This window comes from Siniperca chuatsi, linkage group LG8 (genome assembly GCF_020085105.1).
Source record: "Siniperca chuatsi isolate FFG_IHB_CAS linkage group LG8, ASM2008510v1, whole genome shotgun sequence".
Taxonomy (NCBI): Eukaryota; Metazoa; Chordata; class Actinopteri; order Centrarchiformes; family Sinipercidae; genus Siniperca; species Siniperca chuatsi.
Genome location: NC_058049.1, coordinates 27,528,811 through 27,548,205, shown reverse-complemented (window position 1 = coordinate 27,548,205; position 19,395 = coordinate 27,528,811).

Sequence of the window (19,395 nt, the reverse complement as noted above, 5' to 3'; positions counted from 1 at the left end):
TGATAGTGCTGCAGGCTCACTGCGAACGACACTCAATTCTATCGCTCCTCTAAAAAAGAAGATAATAAAACAAAGAAGTTTATCTCCATGCTATAACTCCCAAACCCGAAAATTAAAGCAAACTTGAAAGGAAATGGCATTCCAACAACCTGGAAGAATCTCGTTTAGTCTGGCAAGATAGTCTTAAAACATATAGGAAGGCCTTCCGTAATGCCAGAGCAACCTACTACTCATCATTAATAGAGGAAAATAAAAACAACCCAAGATTTCTTTTCAGCACTGTAGCCAGGCTGACAGAGTCATAGCTCTATTGAACCATGTATTCCTATAGCCCTCAGTAGTAACGACTTCATGAGCTTCTTTAATGATAAAATTTTAACTATTAGAGAAAAAATTCATCAAGTCCTGCCTTCAACCGGTGCCGACTTGTCTTCAAACACAGGAACCTTGGAAACAGCTGTAGAGCATGATGTGTGTTTTGGCTGCTTTGCTCCTGTCGATCTTCTTCAGCTGACTTTGACGATTAACCTGTCTCTTAGACCCCATTCCAACTAGGCTGCTCAAAGACGTTTTACCCTTAGTTGGCACGTCTTTACTGGATATGATCAATCTGTCTTTATTAACAGGCTATGTACCAAAATCCTTTAAAGTAGCTGTAATTAAACCGCTTCTTAAAAAGCCCACCCTTGATCCAGGGGTTTTAGCCAATGATAGACCTATATCTAACCTTCCCTTTCTCTCTAAGATCCTTGAGAAAGCAGTCGCCAATCAGTTGTGTGACTTTCTGCACAGTTCATTTGAGGATTTTCAGTCAGGATATAGAGTGCGAATGAATGTGAGAGTGAATGGTTGTCTGTCCTTGTCTGTGTCTGTGTTAGCCCTGCGACGAGTTGGCCACTGTCCAGGGTGTACCCTGCCTAAGGCCCAAAGTCACTGGGATAGGCTCCAGTCACCCGCGACCCCTAACGGGACCAAGCGGTAGAAAATGGATGGATGGATGGATATAGAGTGCATCATAGCACAGAGACAGCACTGGTGAAAATTACAAATGACCTTTTAATTGCATCAGACTTGTCTCTGTACTTGTCTTGTTAGATCTTAGTGCTGCGTTCAACACCATTGACCATCACATCCTATTACAGAGACTGAAACATGTAATTGGCATTAAAGGAGCCGCACTAAGCTGTTTTAAATCCTATCTATCAGATCGATCTCAGTTTGTACATGTTAACGGTGGGTCCTCCGTGTATGCCAAAGTTAGTCATGGAGTTCTACAAGGTTCTGTGCTTGGACCGATTCTATTCACCTTATATATGCTTCCTTTTGGCAATATTATTAGGAAACACTCCATAAACTTTGCTATGCAGATGATACTCAATTATATCTATCGATCGCTACGGATCGCTACGGATCCGTGGCCGGTCTCACATCACCACCTGCTGTCTTGGTTCGGAGCAGTCCATCCTGGACTGGATTCACCTGCTTCCTCAAGAGCCGTAGTGGACGGCTCTGTTCTCCTCTCCCTCGAGAAAAGACTATATTCTTGCACTTAGCGTGGTCTGAATAAATACTGACTTTTCTACTCACTCCTTGTGTTCTGCATTTGTGGGTTCTGACTCATACATTGCGACACCTGGATGACCTGCAACTTTCTGATGTTATGAGTTATAGCAACAAACAGCAAGAGGGGTCAGGAATAATGGCAATATCACATTGACCAATAAAAGGGGGGGACAAAGGGGGAGTTGCCAACCAAAGAGGCGTCACCAAATATTAAATAGGAAGAGCAATACTGAATGGAGAGGCTGAATGTCTCTAGCATGGAGAACACTTCCTTTAACTCCCCCATGAGAGAGTCGACTTCTGCGGGGTCCATGACTGGTTGGGTCATTCTGTCGTATGTGCTGTGTAGTGGTATGTGGACCCAAAGGCAGATGACCAGGAAGCGGTATGAGGTGAAGTAGCCGGATGGCTATCGTGTTTAATGGGGGTGATGTGGTTTACAGGCAGGTACTGGCAAGTACAGGTTAGGCAGACAGGTAATGAACAGACAAAAGGCAGATAGGTTGCTGGCAGTGGTGGAAGCAGGGGAGTGAGTCCAAGGTGGCAAACAGTTCACAGCAGGCAAATTACAAAAATCCAGAATCCAACCAAGGTCCACGGGAGACAAAGAATCCAAAACAGAACTAACTGTAAAAATGCCGGGGAACTGGGCACTGGAACCAGGTACAACAAAAGGTGCCCCAAACGGCGACACACACAAAGGTCAGGAACACTCACTAGACAGGAACAAAACTCAAGACAGGAATCACTCAAGGCAGGAACAACACCATGTGTAACAACGATGACCCAACTCCGAACAAAGACAGAGACTAAATACCCTAGGGAAAGTGAAACAACGAGACACAGGTGCAAACAATCAAGGAAGGGCCATCAATCAAAACTGGAGGGAAAACAAAGACGGGAAGGAACACACTACAAAATAAAACAGGAAATGAAAAACCTTAAACTACCACACATGCAAGCCTTTTATAATAGTTCCATATACAAATACAAATTCTCCTTGTGAAGTAATGTTTTTTGAGGATCACATTTTGTCCAAAATATGTTGTGCCTTTTCTTGCTGTTTTTTGGAATGTTTTTTAAAATATCCTCAATCACAGAATCTTTTCTTTCTTAAGCCTCCATGTTAGCCTATTCTGAACCTCGAACATCCTCCTCGACTGGGATAGAATTCCTCCTCCTCGACTGGGATAGAATTCAGGAATATCTTCAGTTTTCTGCATCAAAATAATAGCACAATCCAATTCGTTTTCTGCAGTTTCTCGAATAGACTCGTGCAGGTTGTCTTCTTAAAAGATCGAGTTGTCGTTACACTAGAAAACATTTTTGAGCATACTCCATAGTCTTCTAATTCTGTCTTGAAGCAATAAGACTCGATATAAAGGGCACAGCAATACTCAGGAGAGGCCAGAGAAATCCTCCAGACTGGTTAATCAACTTCTTTTTTTTTACACACCTTTTTTATTAGCAATTAGTCTAATACCCGCTGCCTTCTTTTTTAATTGTTGATACTGTGATTTGTTTAAAGGTACCTTTCCTTTTAAAAAAATTGTATGCTATCTTGCATAATGTTAAAATAAAATCTGGGGATGCCAATTTAATGATATTCTTTCTCTGAGAAGGAGATGCTCCATGCAAAATTTTCAATAAAGATAAGTTTTTTTCTGATATGTTCTGACATGGTTTTATTTCTTCTTAGACACATATACAACAGGCTGGTCAGAAAGCAAATCAGTTCTGAGCCGGAGATGATCAGGTGTCTTGGCTTTATTATCAATCAATAAATACCCTTAAGGAACACTTGTAGCATTATCAAAACACTACATAAAAAATTACATTGCCCGGGAAACATCTGCCTTGCCATTAGCATGACTTGGTGTCATCAGTTGTGTTTAGATTAATTGTCCTGCTGGCTTTACCTTGAAAAAACAAATTTTGTACCAAATATAAACAACTCAGTTTCTATGATGCACATTCTTTGTAAATACATTTTGCACCTCAACATTATTATTAGCTGAAGTCATCAAATCATCAATAATCAGCAAATTGTTTTTATTTACAGGTAACAGTACATCTTCACATAAAGACAAAAGCAAACCTTCAATAAAATTCACATTTCTAATTTTTAACAATATATCATACAATGGCTGCCAGCATGAATAAATATATACAATGTTTTCAATATTTTTTTAGATCAGTTTTTCAGCGTTTTCAATCAACATTTTTGCAAAATAAGTCTTTGGACTATTTGAAGGCCCTGATAAAATTAGACTAAATGGATGCTGTAGTCTAAAATCAAAATCAACATGCTCTCTACCCCCCATTTGAATAGCTGTAGATCAGAGAAGACACAGCCTTTTAACAACTGATTTGTTTTTAGCTCAAATGCCTTTTTATTCCTCACTATTGTGTCTGATATCGTAACTATATTTTGTGATGTCTCATCACAATCCGCAAACTCGTACACAAGATTCACTAGGGTGTCGTTTGTGACCACGGCGGTGTTGCGTTGTTGTTCAGAGTCTGATAAGCATAACATTTTGGACAACTGGACACAAATTCTACAATGTAATCATCACCTCTGGTGTCACCATTAATTTCATCAGTTAGGTCCCCTAAAAAAGGGCCTGTCTCTGGTACCCAATCTCCATCCTTTGCCATAAAAACAACACTGTCTTCATTTACCGTCGTAAATGTTTATGTTTTTAATTTTAGCAGCCTGTGCCATTCTGTATCTCTGCTGAACAAGAGCAACATCATCAGATCCAAATGCAAACTGTCTGACATCATACAGGTTGCTAAACATTGCTCAGGGTCTGTCACTAGTTCGCATGTAGCCTGGTTTTCGCGCATCGAAAAACTACCCCACAAAGAGTTGAGCAATAGTTTGTTGATACTTCGCACAGCTTTGTTGACAACTATTTCATCTGGATTTAGCCATATTTTGCTTTGGATTCTTCATCTTTTGCAAAACTAGGGTAACCTGAAGCTTCCTGTTTTTGCTGTAAGAAGGTTTTTACATACTTTTTGTACAAATCATTGCTCTTCTCTGCAAAATGCCAAACCTCATCAATTTTGGTGACACCATAACCTTTCTCAACAGCCTTTTGCAGTTCTAAGCTGACCCAAGTTCCCGAGAGGGCTCTCAGGATCTGTGTGGTTACAGGCACTGGTCTGGTTTTGAACGTCTGCACATGTTCTACACAAAGGAAACATTAGCTTATTGTTACAGCGATATGGAAGCACAGGGTGATACAATCTGGTAGGTACCCTGGTAGGTAGCAAAGTACATTTATCAGCCCAAAGTAATTTTTAACTGGCTCGAAATTGCGGAACATTACTTTAGGATGTCCAGTTGTGTAGCTTTTATGAGCCTGCACAGTTAGATACAATGAGGTGAAGTCATAATAATACATTTTCTCACCCTCCACAACTTTGTAGTATAGTCTGTACGTGGTACGGCCCCCAAACAGCGCCTTTTGTGGCGCGAGTCAGGCATGCCAAATTTCTACCTTGTTTTTCAAAGCATCAAATTCAAGCCACTGTATAGATGCATGGGAGAAAGACTTTTGATTGATGTAAGCACCATCATATGTCAATGCCAGTGTGTCAGGGGTCAGGAATTGTGTTTTAAACACAGCCATGCAACATGAAGCAAGAGTCGTGTAATCAAAAAGATCCAATTTGGTGCACTCAACAAATGCTTCACAGTATATAATGCACGCTTTACACAACACAACATCATTGATCCCATACGCTTGAATCTCAGCCTGGAAATCAAACACTGCATGAAAGTTGCCCCGTCTTTGTCAGACATGTTGTCAAATCCATAGAAATATGAATCTGGATATGGCCCTAGATAGTTAGCATTCTCGGCTGTGTTGAATAGGTGTGGGAAATAACCTTTTTGGCATCTTCGAACCCTAGTGCTTCGGGGGCTCTCGATAAACGCATTTGAAGGAAACTGAAAGAATCGAGCCACCTTTGTTTGTATATATTGTCGTGTATTAATATGACTTTGCTTCCACACATAATTAGTCTTGGGGTGATCCCCAGGTCGGCGAAGTATTCCAGCATGATGTAATTATCAAATCTTGACGCATTGTGCGCCATGAACATGTAGTTTTTGTACTTTGGCTGCCTAAATTTTTTCACAAAGAGATCGACGCAATTTTCATCAGAGGCACACCATATTTGGTTTTCAAAATCAATCGCACAGACAAAAACAGCTTCGTGTTTGTTGTGATGTGTTCGGGTTTCAAGGTCATATGTAGTCTGCGGCGGTGATGGTTTTTCTGGTTGAATGAAACACTGAGGTTGTAATTCTGATTTTAACAGATCTCTGCAATGTCCACATTTACCTTTTTGACATTTATGCCCCACTGGACTAGCTCTTTTGTGATGTTTGGTTTCTGACACATTTTTGTGTCTGTTAAAACAAGACACTGATCTGCAAATGTGCCGACAATCTGGGCAACTTATGTTTTTCACCTTATGACACTCTTCAGACAGACATACATTGCAAAAATATTTGTATTTGCCGGGCTTTTATAACCCTTGTAACAGGATTTACACACATAGTCACTTCCAAAAAATCCTGTTTTGTTCTATATCACGTAATAATGGTCCTTGTACAGATAAAGCCATACCATGTCTTCCTGGGGTTGCTCTCGGGTCTGGAACAGATCCAATTTTTTAGTACCGTGATTGTGATGAAAAACAAGCCACTTAACACACGTATGCCCTTCAAATTTTGACACATCTGCTAGCGAGACTTTGTGGTTCGAGCTAAATCCTGCATCTGCTTGGATTTTTTTGCACCTGTTCTTGAAATTAATTTTCAGACATGTCAGGGTTTTTGTAACATGCTAAACACATGGAGAAGCACAAGTTATTAGTCTGTGTCTGAACTGAGTGTCTCAACTCCCTCTGACACCTGTTGTTCAATAGGCCTAGTCACTGGAGTATCTGGTACACAATTAGGGTCTGTTTTGACCATATAAAGACACATACATCAACAAGTTAAATCATGAACAATATGTTATTTAAAACAGTCAATTTACATTATAGATATTTGAATACAGAATACTCACCCAAATCTTGGGAACTGAATATCACAATGGGTGGTTTCTGATATTCAATAGGCCTTGCCTCTGGTCCATCTGAGGCACTAATAGTATCTGTTTTGATTCAAAACAGATACTATTGTGTTTTTATATGATCAAAACTTTTGATCATATAAAAACACAAGCACATGTACAGACATTTACACAATTTAAGTTAAATCATGAAAAACAATATTATTTAAAATCATGTCAAGTGTACATTCACAGTACTGACCTCTGTGTCTTCTTTGTCTCTAACAACCATGAGCATATGCCATCACTTCTTTGGGGCATTTCATCAAATAAATGGTGTTCCTCTAGAGATATCATCATATATCAAGTTATTTATAAATCAATATATCAGGTTAGTTTAGAAGAATTATGAATAGTGTATATTCGTCGCAGACACATGCAGTATCATGTGTGCGTGTAAAACACCCCCTGCCTGAGAAATATGTCCTCTTTCTTAATCCACTGCTTGAATTTCCCTGTCCTGGGGATTCTGCCATGCGATTCAGTGCTGTTTTGAAAATACTTGTGTATTTTAAAAAATTAAAAATATATCAGATAAAAAGATACTATAACATTTTTGAAAACAGCATTTAGATCATTTAAAAGTTAAGTACCCAGCAGCAACAACAGCCATTTTTCTACACAATGCAGGGCTTAGTTGAGTTGTCTTATTTGTCTTATACTTGAACAGTGGACTGAGGATGTGACTGCAGTGGCCTGGGACTGTCAGGACTCTCTTCACAAAGCTGAAAATTTTGATTTATGTACTGTTGGTTCAGTGAGTGGCCAATAAGTCTGTTAGTGTCATCAGTTACAGCTGCCAAGAGGGCTGGGAAGGTCACATGTTTTGGCCTTGACAGCGGAGAGAGCCCATAATGTTTAGACAGAGTGACAATACACACACGTAGACACGCGCGCACACACACACACACACACACACACACTGGATATACTGTTCATTGTGAACCACTAGTACACAGTGATTTCTTATTTTCGAAATATCCATAGTGAAGTTACTGTCAGATCTGAGGTGAAGGACGATGCAGGATCTTTTTACCTACTGTATAATGAAACACTAGACATGGTTCTTGTCATTGGAAGTCAACCAGGACAGGGGGCTTGGTCAAATATACCAGACAAGATGTGCCTTTGAACACATTTTAGAGGTTGATCTTTATTATAAAATGTTTCTAAATCAGTGTGGTCATATCAATGTTAAACTATTGTATGTAAATTATACATACCCTTCAAGGAAAATTATATTGTTTTCTTTTTCTTTTTGAAGGATTTGATGGATTTTGAAGAAGAATTATTGACAGAGCCAGACTGAATATTCAACACACTCCCTGATTATTGCTAACAGGCTTAACAGCCAAGTCATAAACCATGACATGATGTCATACAGTCATAAAGGAAAAGTATTTGTGAATTTATCCAATTAGACTGCTTGAAAGGAGCAACAGGTGTATACATAGAATAAGTGATACAACATCTATAAAAATGGTTTAAAAATGTGACTCATTGACACGCCAGGCTCCACAATCACCCAATCACAGCGCACTCCCTCACCAGAGTTCTAATCACACACCTGTTCCCTAGCACACACACCTGCTCCCCATCAGCACCTCATCACCACCAGTATAAGAGCACCCTACTCACCTCAGCCAGTTGTCCAGTCTCGTTAATGAAAAGGACTCTTTCACCTTGACATCAACGCCTGTTGGTTTCCTTCCCGTTACTATGCCAGCCTGTATTTCCACTCCAGCGATCCTTCGACCCATCGCGTGTCTTCCTGTCTCCAGAGTACATTACTCCGGCTCCCAATCTCCAGCCCCAATCCACAAGGACAGTAGCGGTATACCACTCGGTTCTCCAGTCTGAGGCAGCGACAGTGTGTAGAGCCAAAATATTTTTCACATCTCTGTGAATTAAGGATTTATTTCAACCAGAGTTGGTGATTGTTGGAACAGTTTAAAGACTAACCAAGACAGTTTTGGTGAATTTTATTTTGTTTCTGTTGAGTTTGAATGAAGTGTGCTTTATGATAAGTTAACAAGGCAAATAAGCTGGTCTTAGTTTGGTGAAAGAGAAACTTGAATTCAGAAGGTGTACGGTTGTATTTTTCTGTTTGATAAGGAAAATTGGTATAAGAATATTTCCTTTTGACATTTTGAGAGATTATTTTGTTTGTTTATTAGACTAAAAGTGCTTGCAGGTGAGCATGCTAATGTCGGTAGATATCTCTGATATCTTTGACATGGCGTCAGAACCGTTACTACTTCACATTCTTTTGATCAGGTTAGTTCATTTTTTGAATGATATAAACAAAAATTCTGGCCAAATCTTACATTGCCCCTTTTAAAGCTGTGTGTCAGCACTTAGGCCATATTCACAATGAGCAGCACTGCCTGACAGATGTGTTGACACAGCGTGGGTGCCAACACAGAGGGATCCGGGGGAAAAAAGTTCTGGCTCAACCTCTGCTCCAACACAAAGTGACGTCACCCAGCAAAGACGCTATGTTGGCCAACCAAATACGTACAAGCATTTCTGGTACATTACATTGAAACATGAACAGTGTAATACTACTATTTACCTGGTGATCTTCAAGATGGATGACCAAATGATTGTTGCCTTGACAACTTTCCAGAATAGTAAAATCTTACCTAATAGTTTTATAAACAGCTGTGCATGTTATGGTGTATGATAAACCTTAAAACTCCCGGATCTTTTATTCAATCCGACCTGAAGCAATTTCCTAGAGTAACTAGCCAAAACAATGAAAAATTAGTCAGTGGGTCAATAAATATGTAGTGACTGCACCGTATTTTAAATAGGACTAGTCAAGTCATTTTATGACCAATACCCCATTCTGACCAACACAGTGATGCGTGCCGCATCTGAGGTCAATCTGTATGGGTCAGCGCGTGTCAGCCTTCCCTCTTTCACACTCCTCCTCCAGAAAGGCTTGGACATGGGTCTGAGGCTTTCGTGAACTAACAATGCTACCAGGAACGGAAATGAATTCATTGTAACCGACATTTAAACGTCATTTAATCGACTCGCCAAAACGTACTAATGGGCAATCAATAAAGAGGGATCATGCATATGGACAGAAGGATATAGCTTTAATCTGGTAATTATTTGATATAATTCAGTGTCATTTTCCTGATTATCAATGAAGTGTATGTACTCTCCTGCAGACAGTCATCTCTGGTAACAGTGACAAGCAGGGTGAATCATGTGAATTGGTCCAACGAGAGTTGAGTAGACCCGCCTCATACGCACGTCTGTTGTTTGAAAGGGTCTTAATGAAAATCACCAAAGCTGGTGTTTATGTAACAGTTCTAGTTTATTAATTAGGATCAAGTTTTGTACAGATGGGGTACAGTTTCTCTTTGCCACTGCCTTTTTATCAAATTAAATTTAGGACTATTTATTCATATCTCTTTTTTTTTTTTTTTTTTTTTTTTTTTTTTTTCTGGCACTTTTGTATTTCGATAGATGAAAGTATAGAGACAGGAAGATGGGAATGATATGCAACAAAGGTCCTCAGACAGAATCCAACTGTATGTGGTAAGCGTCTATCAGGGCGCACCTATTAATCATCATATCTTACACAGCACTGTAATTTTTTTAGTAAGATTAGTAATTTAGTCTTCAGTGCATACAGTGAATAAACTTTCCTGCCAGTGCTTTAGCCTTTGGTTTCCTCTTCACTTTCAATGGTCCTGTTCCACCCTATAAAACTGCTGTGTTATGGCTAAAATTTCCCTTATTCCTCATTTTTTATAATAATATCTTACGCTCTTTTGAGTGCTCAGGGAGGGTAAATGCATGTACAATTTCAGCATGTGTCTTGTGTGTTTTCAAGTGGTGGGAAATTTTGCTTTGTAGCTTACCACAAACATAACTGTATTTTTTTTTTACTTGTAGTCAGATGTGTTGATTCTTGTTCATGAAGCCCAGCTTCATCCTCTGGCTTTTCCTTTGATGAGTCTTTGATAGAATTTACTGAAACAGATGTTTCAGCAGCATTGGGAGCTTCAAGAGGTGGCCAACATTTTGATGTGCTGGGCACAACTGGGATGCTTGTGTCTGACCCATATGTTCCAGCATCAGGTAGTACTGGATTTACTTGAATCTGTTAAGCTTTCGACTGACTAGGCATAAAGAGGATGCTTGCATCTGAATCATCATCATCTTGTGACTCTGAGTCTGGTATGTAGTCCTTGTGAGACATGTTCTCATCATCATCTGATATTTCGTCATCCTGATCTGACAGCAGTTCATCCAACATTTAGAAAACTGTTGCTCCTGAAATGGTGAGAAAGCAAATTATTGTATGTGATGTGGGACAGTTTGAGTTCAACAAACCTTAAGTGGATACTCACCTGTGATGGATCTTGGAAATTTGTAATTCATTTGAAGCAGGATTTATACCGGACCCCCGAACAAACTAATATATTTTGAGAATATTTATTTTAACACTATGGGTCTATTTAAATTGTTCTCCTGTCATAGCACTGCAGTGATCTGGAATACATAAAAAAGAAAACACTTTTCACTGTTTAAGAGATACTTAATTGATGTGCATGTTTGCAAATCCAAGTGGAATACAAAAGTGGACTTTAGAAAACCTCAAGCATGACACCCTCACAGATCTTGTCACTACTAAAGAGGCAAAATGGTACATCTTTAAGTAATCTGAATCTTGTGCAATCAATCTCCCGCTGACAAAGCGAGGTAGCAGTGTTCAATTTAATCATGAAACCATTGTACTCATCGGAAAACTAAACAAAATAGTTGGTATATAATAGCTTATGCTGTGTACCAAGGATAATTTTTCATAGGTGTCTCTTTATAGAGTGGTTAATAATACAGCATATATATCCACCTACTGCCATTTAACACACTCTGTACCAATTCACTAAATACCTCACCTTTGCATTCATAGCCAAGCCACTTGAAGGAGGATACAGATACCACACACTGAACACACTTGTCCAAGGAAGACACTGTTGGCAAAATTTTATTGTAACATTTACCTGTTCCAGACAGAAGATATCAGTAATGCTTTAGATTACAGCCCACAACATACAGCGTAATTACTCTGGAGTTACGGTGTAATCTTTTGTACTAACCAGTACCAGGTGTACCAGTTCAGTACGTACCAATACATATATGTAGGTACTGGGAAACAAAATGTGAAGTTATGGAATAAGGAGGTAACAATTTAGGATCTTACAAAGAACTTACACTGTAGATATTTTTCAACTACTGGGTACCTATTCTATTATTACAGGGTTTGTATGACCTACTGAGCAATGTTTGGGAGAAAGACAATTTATAGTCATAGAACATGCATGGTAGTTCTCCCCTTGTTAAATTAAGTGTAATAAAGCTAAACCCACTCACAGGAGTGGCAGGGCTGGACTTGAACCTGGGTATCCTGCATAAAAGAGCTGACCTCTATCCTCGGGCCTTTAAATCAGATATAGATTTTGAACATGTACATAACCCAGACTATATGGCCACAATAACCACCAAACTAATTCCTGGATCAGTAGGCATGTGCACCAAAGGACAATGGTGACTTACCAGATAAACATTTTACTGGATGATAATTAGTATTTTTTATTTTTCAGTGCTTGTTAATGAATACAAAAATGCAGAATTTGACCCGCAAACACTAAGGGTGTAAACCCTTTTCGGACACAATAGAAGGGTTAAGTAGCCCAAAATTAGAATACAGTTTGCCTGTTTGTTGGTAATAGTCATTTTGAAATAAAATCACATCAGATTTATTAAGTGATGCCAGTCCAGATTTTTGCTCAGTTCTATGATCATACTGTACCCTGTGATGGACGTTTCAGGGTAGATGGAGTGATGACTAATCTGCTGTTAATAAATCTGATGTGATTTTATTTCAAAATGACTTTATTACCAACAAACAGGCAAACAAAAAAAAACACTAATTATCCTCCAGTAAAATGTTTTATCTGCCAGTCACCATTGTCCTTTGGTGTGCAGATTTGGTGGTTATTGTGGCCATATAGTCAAGGTTATGTACATGTTCAAAATCTCTACCTGATTTGATGGCTTAAGGATAGTGCTCAGCTCTTTTATGCGGGAGACCCTGATTTAAGTCCCAGCCCTGCCACTCATCATATCTGTGAGCGGGTTAGCTTCATTACCTGCTTTATTACGCTGTAGTTACCCTGTAACTAAATGTAACAAGGGGAGAACTAACACTGCATATACAAACCCTGTAATAATAGAATAGGTACCCAGTAATTAAAAATTTGTTCTTTGTAAGATCCCAAATTGTTACCCCCTTATTCCATAACTTCATATTTTGTTCCCCAGTACCTACATCCCAGTAAAACTTATATTTTAGGCTGTTGTTGATGATTACCGCCTCATATGTATTATTAGACTCACCAAAAATATCGTATTTTCATATCATAGGTTACAGGCTGTCGAGCATAACTGGTGAACTCACAAACAGTAATTCTCAGAAAAATGTAAAAAGGGAAAACGTTCCACATGTACACAAAAGAACTTAAACCTCAGTCTTGATCTGTTTTTTGTTTTCCTTTTTTCTGATTCTAACCACAAAATGTTTTTTCTTAGGGGGAAAATCCAAGAAGGAAAACAGTGAGGTGAAGAATGCACTGGATTCAAAAGAAGCGGATGCCATCATGGGTAAGTGATATGTCTATGGCCAGCTTCAAAAAGTCAGACTGCATTGTGAAAGCTCTTTAGATTAGTTTACTCTTACATCCAAAACATTATACAGTCAGTAGGCTTGGGCAGTATCTATTTTTTTCATACCTTCCTGACATTTCACCATGTATATGGTATATGACGGTATTTCAATCAGGAAAGACTTAATTTTTTAGAGTGACAAATAATTATTGACAGGGTGCACAATAGAAACAAGGAATAGGAATCTAGACACTGGTGGTGATATGATCAAGAGCCTATAATCTGGATGTAAATGAAGAGGAGCGGCTTCTGATGACTCTACCTCTGGGCGCTGAAAGTGATGAGAACTAAAGGTGAACAAGGTGGAGAAGGGTCGCAACAATTTTGCACTGAAATGACAGCTGACAGCAGCAGAGAAGAGAACAGATTTTGAAATTTGACAAAACTCTGACTTGCTAACAGAGATCGTGGCAAACTCTGATTGGTTTAGCTTAAAGAGTAAACGTCCACAGATCAGCTGATCAAGAATAAAGTGCTAGAAGAGAGAGATGTGAATAGTGATTATAGTGAGTCTTCCTGATTGAACTTGAGCTGAGCTTCATTTGTGAAAAAAAGGCCTTTTCCCATGCTTTGTCACAATCTCAGACTTTGAAAACCCCTAGTTTAGCCTACAATGCTGTGTGTCTAATATGCAATTGGCCTACTTCAAGGATTCAAGGTTATTTAAGTGTCATTTTACAACACAGGGTTGAAAAACGAAAATAAAGTTGTAGCCCCTTCATGCTACACACATATAGAACATATAAAGGCATAGAGATAAATTTGTAATAGAACAATAAAAATGCATCTGGCGGAATCAATGTAAACAGCAGCATTAATATTGTTGACAGTATAATCTTCATCTTGACATTAAAAGTTCAACATCTGGGAAACATTTTTAATCAACTTTGACTGCGTTTGAGCACCGAGCATCATTGATGTAAACAGAGTCCACCTCCCCTCGTCCTGCTGGAGTCTTGCACTGTGTTGGCCCATTGTCCTGGCTCTCTCACCTCTCCTCCTGGCTTGGTCACACCATCCACTGCAGAGTTTTGTTACGTACCCTAACTGGACCTACACAAATGAGTATGGGGGAAAGCAGTGTAGGTGTGTGAGGAGCGTGTGTGTCGGCTTATTGGGGCGGCAACGATCCGCAGGACGCCGGAGTCTTCAACTGCAGCAGTAGCTATTTTACGGCCAGCCCAAGCAGGGAAACTGCCTCGCCACTCCGGTTCAGAGTTTAAGGTTTACAACTAAAAACTCTCACCCAGCCACCCACACAACCCCCCCTCCCCTCTTGGATGGAATGTGTACATGTTGCTCAATCACAACATATGGCCCGGCTGGTCTGGCAGAGTGGTCAGAAGAATGTCGTGGGCAGTGATCGCCTCAAGATCCACTGCACTTCATCCAAACCCTGCCCTTCCCTCTCCATTGTAGGCTGCTCCATCTTGCAGGCGCAACTGTTGCCATGGAAGACAAAGTGTAGTGCTGTTTTTCAGATGGTGTGGGCAGTTGTGTCTCAAGTTCTGCTGCTTTTCATCCAAACCCCACTCTTCCTTCTCCAATGCCTATGATTGTGTTTCCGTCATAGGTAATTTGGGTTACAGCAATAAAGCTGGAAAAAAAAAACATATTAAAACAATAAAAAATGTAGGGAAGTTTGGCAGTTGAATAAAACCATGTGGCTAATAAACTGCTTTTGTAGTTGGAAGAAGGCATCTCAAGATAAAGTTATGTGTGGCGGGACTAAACCCACAATTCTCCCAAACAGGGGCAGAGGCATTTTTCTTTTTTTACTAATCTGTAACATTATCCTCACCACTCGCAGTTGCCATTTTTCTCAGCTCAGCTACCTGTTCAGGGTCCGACATAACCCATGGCCCAGTAAATGTTCATGCAGGGCAAGTTGACTGGCACTCAGAGTCTGCGATGTGAGCATGTTTTAGAAGCTGTCATCGTTTTCAAGACACGTGAAAGATGAAATGCCCCGCCTTACATGACACGTCGCGTCAGTGCCCCATATATTAGTGAACTTCACTGTTGTACATATTATAAATAATAAATGACCAAAATGTTAGAAAAAATTGTTATTTTCATTTTTTGGCTGCCGGGCCAATGAAAATATGAAAGGGGCCAGTGGCACTCTGAACTACTGGCCAAGTGGGCCAGTGGGGAAAAAACGTCACGTTGAACCCTGCTGTTCCAACAGTAGAGACTGACCTCCGGTAGCGTGTGCTGTGCACTACAATACATTGGCCCAATACAGCATATCCATATCAGTTTATAGAAACAGGAGTGTCTGTATTATGGATAGTATTGAAAATCATACCTTGAGGATTTCTAAATTCCCTGGTGTACTGAAATACCTTGATAAAGCCCAAGCCTAATGCTCAGCATTTTTGTTACATTATTTGTAGATTATTACATTATCAGTTTTATCACATTTATATTATATTATAATTATAGTTTATAATTACATTATGGGTTTCTACAAACGTGTGCAAACTCTGGTGTTTATTTCAGGTAAAAAAAACAGTGCCTCCTTTGTGTGTGTCAAAGTTAACTTACATGCTCATGATCCCCTTGCGACTATGAGTTTCATAGTTGGAGGAGATATTTCGGGCCCCTAGTTGCCAAAGTAAAAATCCTGCTCATTTTCCCGAGACAATGTTAATGTGACTCCCAGTTTTGAGTACTTCAGTACTACTACAGCTTGGATTGGCATCTATCCTGGTTAAATCATCAGTACATAAGATGAACAAGACTGTACATAAAAAATAAGCTTAAAATTCAGTCATGTGTGCCACTAACAGCAGACAGAAGATAAATATTACGTAAAACTGATTTTACAATCTGGAGAGTGAATCATTTCACTTTTAATTTCTGGGTCACTCTTAAAGGAATTTAGCAACTATGGCAACACATTTTGTTTACAACTTCAGCAGTGAAGTGTTTTGCATTCATTACACTCTGATTTGCACACACACACACCACCATACAGCATGTTGTAGCTGCTACTTGTCTGCTGATATGCTGCTTTTGCTACACTGAATAAATGCATTTTCTGTCCCTTATTACAGATTGTATGATTACCAAGTTCTTCAGAGATGTGTTTAGTTTCTAGTTAGCCAAAGGTTTAAAGTGAAACTTTGTCAATTTTTAACCTTACCTTGGTCTGTCCAAGTTAGGAATATAGTAGGGGTGGGCGAGAGGTGTTTTTTTTACAGTGACGGTATTATATCACGGTATTACAAAAACAAAAGGGATACTCCATAATCCTCTTTTCACTCTATTGGCAATGTAAGGGTCCCGTTTATCAGTCAAAATTAATGGAGATGTACTGCCATTATCAAAAAGTTGACATGGTGTCAGTGTGCCTGACGTTTGCATGGTGACGATTGGTACCATTCATGAAATATGGGAACACAAATGCGCCAGCGTGCCAAATTCAAAGGGGGGCGCGTTCGTACAGTTTCCTCTATGACATTTGGGAAACCGAGGTGACAAACGGGATAGTTATTATTGTTATTATTATTGTTATTAATGTACATATGTAATATATGTTGACGAATGGGGATTCCTCTTTGTACATTTCGGAATCCGCGATGATGGACGGGAACATTATTGAATATTACTGTAAATATTATCCATATGGATTATATATTGACCAACGGGAACATTTTTGACATGGGGGTCACGATATTTGTTTGTACATTTGGGAAACCACTGTGAAAAACTGGAACATTGTTGAATGTTATTGTTATTAATGTCCATATGTAATTGATGAATGGGGACATTTTTGACGTTTGGGTCGACTATCCTCCAAATCTGACATTTGAATGGACTGGTCAGCTAACCCATTTGTACACCACCATGTCAGAAATGTTCCCATCTGTCACTGTGACTTTTGACAACCAACTTTAGGGTCAGGTTACGGTGCTAAATGTCTTTTGCCATCAAAGTAAAAGTATGAAATTCAGATATATTCCATGAAACAGGCTGCTCTGTAAGTCTGACTTGGTTCTAACTCCAAAGGATGTTTCTGAAGGAAGACAGCTAACCAAAGGGTCTACAGAGTCAGCCCTACACATTTGTCTGAATGGGATTTTGTGGTCCTGGTACTCTGGGGATCAGAGGCTCTAAATGCCCAAAAACAGGCTGTCATTCCTGGATAGACCTCCAGCTCCCTCTCCCCACCCTTTGTCAAAAATATTTGTTTGTTACAGTGATATTTGGAAACCCTTAACACCCCATTCAAAAGTGTGCCAAATGTCAAGTTTCAGTGGTCAATTCCTTACATTTTGACATTTGGTACAGCTTTTAATGCAGTGGTCCCAGCTGCCATTTGGACAACTGCCATGTCAAAAATGTTCCTGGGTGTCACTGGTTGGGGGATGGGCCTCACACTGTGTTTGAAAATGTGAAATTCAGCCTGTGCAGGAAACGGGCTGTTGGTCAAGTCCTAAAATAAAGAATTGTAACTGATGTATTGTTATGAAATTAAAATATGTAACACAATAGAGTCTGATCTTTAAGTCTGACTAGGTTCCAACTCTGAAGAATGTTCTGGAAGAAGTTAGCTAACCAAAGGGCCTCTAGAGTCAGCACTTGATTTGCTAAAAGAATGTCCTGAAACAAGGTGATTGGTGCAAGTTTGAAGTCAATTGGGCTATTTGTTGTGAAAATATGGCTATATGAAAAGGTGACATTAGGGAATACTAACTACTTCTTTCAACAGCATGCCAAATGTCACTGAATGGACGCTTCAAATTTTGACATTTGGCATAACTCAGAATAGAGCAGTCAGTGTTAAACACTTAATGTTGACTTTTAATTCATGACATTGATATACAGTATAAGGTTCTCTGGACCAGTGTCTGAGCTGTTTTGCAGTGTGACAGGGCCTGCCTGGCCTTTTGACAGGTGATGCCATCATGTGTGGTGCCTTTCTCTAATCCGAGGCTGAGCAGAGGCTGAGGCAATCACATGCATTCACTTGGTGGTCCTGGTACACTGACACATGTTTCAATAACACAGGCTCCTCTTGAATCCTGTCCCAGCCTATTAAAACTCATGTATTAGCTATTGACACCTGGGAATCCCGACCACTCCATTTAAGTGTGTGCCAAATGTCAAAATATCTGGAATGGACAAAATCATTTGACATACTTTTGAATGGTTGAACCATGTTTCCATGTTCCGTGGGCTGGTCTGAGTCAAAAATGCCAGGGCCATTTTTCATTCCAAGTCCATGAATACTATGAATTTACCACTCCCTGTTGGTGTTGAACATTTTCCACCAGTTGATTATGCCTGGCAGCAGCAACAATGATCACAGTGATTTAGATAAACACAGCAAATCTACATCCATGTTCCCTGTTGCAGCACTTCTCGGCAGCTGTGGCTTGGAGGTAGGGCGGTTCGTCCACTAATCAGAAGGTTGGTGGTTCGATCCCATAGTACAGTCCATTTACCGTAAAGAAGGTGAAACTATTCCATTTAATCTTACAATGAATGCTTAATCCTTTTGCTCCTTCAGACACATACATGTAATTAGTCTTCTTGATGTTTCTATTCTGCCTTTTCTTTCCCATGCCTTATTTATTTTTCTTCTTCATGTTGAATGGCCTCAGAATCTCAGTCTGTTTTATTCCTGCCTCTAGCTCTGGTGGTCCTATCTATCCAGCCAACAAGATTTCTTTACTTCTCCTGGTGCTTGTACTACGAAGCAGGATTTGGGGTTATCAAGGTAAGTTCAGGTTTAACCCTGGGTTTTCACTCCTACGACGGTGGTTCACTTCTTACTGGGGTAGATCGCCATGGTAACTTATGCTGAACACCTAACCTGCTCTGGAGCAGGTTATGTTGGAAATAACAGATCAATGCGTAAAAAAGAACGACCTATATAGGCTACTGACCCAAGGTTCAGTGTTTAATACTGTAATATTTTTGAATTCCTGCA